The sequence below is a fragment of the Salvelinus sp. IW2-2015 genome, unplaced genomic scaffold (genome assembly GCF_002910315.2).
Source record: "Salvelinus sp. IW2-2015 unplaced genomic scaffold, ASM291031v2 Un_scaffold5391, whole genome shotgun sequence".
In the NCBI taxonomy this organism is placed as follows: Eukaryota; Metazoa; Chordata; class Actinopteri; order Salmoniformes; family Salmonidae; genus Salvelinus; species Salvelinus sp. IW2-2015.
Window position 1 is genome coordinate 40,389 of NW_019946656.1, and position 5,021 is coordinate 45,409.

Sequence of the window (5,021 nt, forward strand, 5' to 3'; positions counted from 1 at the left end):
CTGGTGTGTCTCTGCTCCATAACTCACAGGAGAAGTCTCTGTGTGTCTTGCTCCATAACTCACAGGAGAAGTCTCTGTGTGTCTTTGCTCCATAACTCATAGGAGATGTCTCTGTTTGTCTCTGCTCCATAACTCGTAGGAGAAGTCTCTGTGTGTCTCTGCTCCATAACTCACAGGAGAAGTCTCTGTGTGTCTCTGCTCCATACTCACAGGAGAGAGTCTCTGTGTGTCTCTGCTCCATAACTCATTAGAGAAGTCTCTGTGTGTCTCTGCTCCATAACTCACAGGACAAGTCTCTGTGTGTCTCTGCTCCATAATTCATAGGAGAAGTCTCTGTGTGTCTCTGCTCCATAACTCGTAGGAGAAGTCTCTGTGTGTCTCTTGCTCCATAACTCATAGGAGAAGTCTCTGTGTGTCTCTGCTCCATAACTCATAGGAGAAGTCTCTGTGTGTCTCTGCTCCATAACATAGGAATTCTCTGTGGTCTCTGCTCCATAACTCATAGGAAAGTCTCTGTGTGTCTCTGCTCCATAACTCATAGGACAAGTCTCTGTGTGTCTCTGCTCCATAACTCATAGGAGATGTCTCTGTGTGTCTCTGCTCCATAATCATAGGAGAAGTCTCTGTGTGTCTCTGCTCCATAACTCACAGGAGAAGTCCTGTGTGTCTCTGCTCCATAACTCACAGGAGAAGTCTCTGTGTGTCTCTGCTCCATAACTCATAGGAGATGTCTCTGTGTGTCTCTGCTCCATAATTCATAGGAGAAGTCTCTGTGTGTCTCTGCCCATAACTCACAGGAGAAGTCTCTGTGTGTCTCTGCTCCATAACTCATAGGAGAAGTCTCTGTGTGTCTCTGCTCCATAACTCATAGGAGATGTCTCTGTGTGTCTCTGCTCCATAACTCACAGGAGAAGTCTCTGTGTGTCTCTGCTCCATAACTCACAGGAGAAGTCTCTGTGTGTCTCTGCTCCATAACTCATAGGAGATGTCTCTGTGTCTCTGCTCCATAACTCACAGGAGAAGTCTCTGTGTGTCTCTGCTCCATAACTCATAGGAGAAGTCTCTGTGTGTCTCTGCTCCATAACTCATAGGAGATGTCTCTGTGGTTCTGCTCCATAACTCACAGGAGATGTCTCTGTTGGTCCTGGGCAGGGAAGATGAGGTCGAACACCTGAGATTTATTTCTCCCCTGAGGCATACCAAACAAATGAGGTGGGGCTCTCCAAACCCAGAATCCTCCTTTAACGGAACAATGGCTTTTGTTTGCGTGCAAATAACACACTGCGTAATCCTAATGTTGGGTGTATCTGATATGTTTGTAATAGGAGATGTTGAGGAGCACAATGTGACATGGAGTGTAGTTGAGTGAAAGACATGATGGGATATGAGGTATGATATAGATGGCTTTTAGTTTCAGGGCTGACCAGGATTTTGGTCATAGTATTTCACTCTCTTCCCTTTTTCCACAGCAAACAAAGAGGACTATGAGGAGGAATATGATGACTATTCTACACAAACACCAGACTATGACTACACTGCCACCTTCGATTACACCTATTTCAGTAAGCCACTAAACCAGATATGTTAGTTCAAGTGTTAGTGTGGCCTCACTTTGTGGTTCTCCTCACCAACATCGTTGATGTCTGTCATCTTTTAAGGTAACACCACCGGCCATGAGGACTATAGTTTGTACGTAATTCTAGGAGAGAAGAAGAAGTGGAGGAGAAGGATCTTGAGAATAAGGTACAGTATGTCAGCCGTTATGGCTGCTTCCTATCTCAGCACACACCACTAATTGACAGCCTGGCTTCATACATCTCCCCATCAATGTATAAAATGAAGGAAAACCCATGTTTTGGTCTGCAGATTGAAAGCAAATCTGTTTTGTTTCTATTTGTCAGTATGTCCGGTTCTGTCTAATGTTCCTAATGCGTCTCATCTAATATGGCAGCTTCTTCATGTCATACAGTGGTGTATTACTGTATTTTAAATGTGATGATGTCATACAGTGGTGTATTAATGTATTTTAAACGTGATATTGTATAACCAAATGTAAACGTTAACGTCCATGGACTCCCTCGTCCTGTATCACACCCTATACATCCTATACACATCCTGGATCAGTTTTGGGTCTTGTCATGCCTCCACGACATGAAAAATTGTGTTTGACCAAATGCAATGCTATTTCTCTATAAACAAATTGACAACAGACTTTCAGCATGCTTATAGAGAAGGGCACTCAACAGGTACTACACTGACACAAATGATTGGTTGAAAGAAGTTGATAATAAGAAGATTGTGGGAGCTGTACTATTAGATTTCAGTGCAGCCTTTGATATTATTGACCATAATATGTTTGTGAGAAAACTTTTTATGGATTTTCAACCTCTGCCATATCGTGGATTCAGAGCTATCTATCTAATATAACTAAGAGGGTTTTCTTCAATGGAAGCTTCTCTAATGTCAAACATGTAGGGTGTGTCACACTCTGATCTGTTTCACCTGTCTTTGTGATTGTCTCCACTCCCCTCCAGGTTCACCCATCCTCCCCATTATCCCCTGTGTATTTATACCTGTGTTCTCTGTTGTCTGTTGCCAGTTCGTCAAGCCAACCAGTGTTTTTGTGTCAGCTCCTGCTTTTTCCCAGTCTCGCTTTTCTCATCCTCCTGGTTTTTGAACCTTGCCGGTCCTGACCCTGTACCCACCCGCCTGACCACTCTGCCTGACCCTGTACCCACCCGCCTGACCACTCTGCCTGACCCTGTACCCACCCACCTGACCACTCTGCCTGACCCTGTACCCACCCGCCTGACCACTCTGCCTGACCCTGTACCCACCCACCTGACCACTCTGCCTGACCCTGAGCCTGCCTGCCGTCCAGTACCTTTGCCCCTGTTGCTGTAATAAACATTGTTACTTCGACACGGTCTGCATCTGGGTCTTACCTTGATACCTGATAGGGTGTGGTGCACCGCATGGCACTTTTATTGGCCCTCTACTTTCTTCTATTTTTACCACGTCATGCCACTGGCATTAAACAAAGCCTGTGTGTCCATGTACGCTGATTCAACCATATAAGTGGCAGCAACCACAGCTAATGAACTCACTGAAAGCCTTAACAAGAAGTTGCAGTCAGTTTTGGAATTGGTGGCCAGTAATAAACTTGTCCTGAACATCTCTAAAACTAAGAGCATTGTATTTGGTACAAATCATTCCCTAAGTTCTATACCTCAGCTGAATCTGGTAATGAATGGTGTGGCTGTTGAACAAGTTGAGGAGAKTAAATTACTTGCCGTTACCTTAGATTGTAAACTGTSATGGTCAAAACATATAGATTCAATGGTTGTAAAGATGGGGAGAGGTCTGTCCGCAATAAAGATGTTCTGCTTTTTTGACACCACACTCCACAAAGCAATTCCTGCAGGCTCTAGTTTTGTCTTATCTTGATTATTGTCCAGTCATATGGTCAAGTTCTGGAAAGAAAGACCTAGCTGCAGCTGGCCCAGAACAGAGCGGCACGCCTTGCTCTTCATTGTAACCAGAGGGCTAATATAAATACTATGCATGCCAGTTGTTACATCTGCTCCTGCCACGCCTTCTACTTCTCATCCTGTGTCTCTCTAACCTGCCGCCACTCCCCCAGTGCTCTCTTCCTCTCTGTGCGTGTGTGATTGTGTGGGCGGAGATAGGTGTGCTGGAGGCAGAGCAGATCCCCACCAGCTGCAACCTGTTCCATAATCACACACGCACACACGCACAAATTCTGCCTGTCCTTGAGCTGTTCTTGTCTATTAATGTTCTGTATTATGTCATGTTTCATGTTCTGTGTGGACCCCAGGAAGAGTAGCTCCGGCTTTCGCAACAGCTAATGGGGATCCTAATAAAATACCAAAAATACCATGATCATTGTAATCCCTCACCGAACACAAACATGTCTCTTTGTGGGCCTCCGTATTTTAGATTTGTCACGTTTGAGCAGGACAAATGTATTTCAGTAAACACAAGGGGTAAATAATGCTGAAGTGTCACATACTGTAGTTCCAGCATTCACAGAGACAGGAGGTCTCTGTATGAGGAGCAAACTTGCCAAGATAGCAATGAAACATGCAAACACTAACCCCAGTGAAGAATGTTCTTATAACACTTCCATTCTGCAGCTTATCGTGTTCTAATGACCTTTCACCGACCCCTATTCAGGCTTTAGCGATTGGCTCCCCATGCCCAGTGCTACTCCTCGGATTGGCTGCTCACCAACTCCATCGATTACTGTGAATGAAACCGAGCACTGCAGAACATACACAGGTACATATACTTTCTGACGGAGAGTATCCTTAAATATAGACCTACGTATGACTTAATTCCCCTACATGCGGTGTCATTTACCCTTGCAACAATAGTACAGTACCAGATGCGTGAAGTAGAACGAAAAATAGATATTACTGACTTTAATGTGATGACTAAGGTGTCATTTATTACAGTGGAGGTATGTAATCCCAAGATATATATCTTAACTGGATTATTGAATTATAACCAAATACTCTGGTAACATCGCTTGCTAACCGTCCGATGAAGACGAATCCATCGTCCCCTGTTTATCAGCGACCAGCACTCACCCGGCCCCCTCCCTCATACAACATCCTGGAGTCGAGGTGTTGTACGAGGCAATCTTGTCATGCACTCCCCCCCGGACATGAAAACCATTGGGTCGTGCTGGTCTGGTCCACACAAATAGAAAAAGTGTCATATCTTTCTCGCTATCTATTCATAAATAATTGGACAAACAGATCATATTCAGCATGGTCTTTGCTATGAGGACCTAGGAAGCACTTCATTAGCACGGTCATATATACTATTGCGATGACACGACATAGTTAAATGTCTCGCAAAGAAAGGTTGATAATAATGAGATTCGTTAATGGAGAGCTGTACGACTTTAGTATTTCCAGATACAATTAAAAGCCAATGTTCCAGCCCTGCCGCCACCAACCCAGCCCATGCAAATTTAAGGCTGGTAAAGATGG

At 44.4% G+C, this 5,021-nt stretch overlaps 1 long non-coding RNA gene across 1 annotated transcript; it reads left to right on the forward strand.

Annotated features, from left to right (window-relative positions):
- The first annotated feature begins 1,474 nt into the window (after positions 1-1,474).
- Positions 1,475-4,325, forward strand: LOC112078211 (uncharacterized). Its single transcript, XR_002895624.2, has 3 exons — positions 1,475-1,562; positions 1,659-1,743; positions 4,198-4,325. It is a non-coding gene; the product is annotated as an uncharacterized lncRNA (long non-coding RNA).
- The last annotated feature ends 696 nt before the right edge of the window (positions 4,326-5,021 follow it).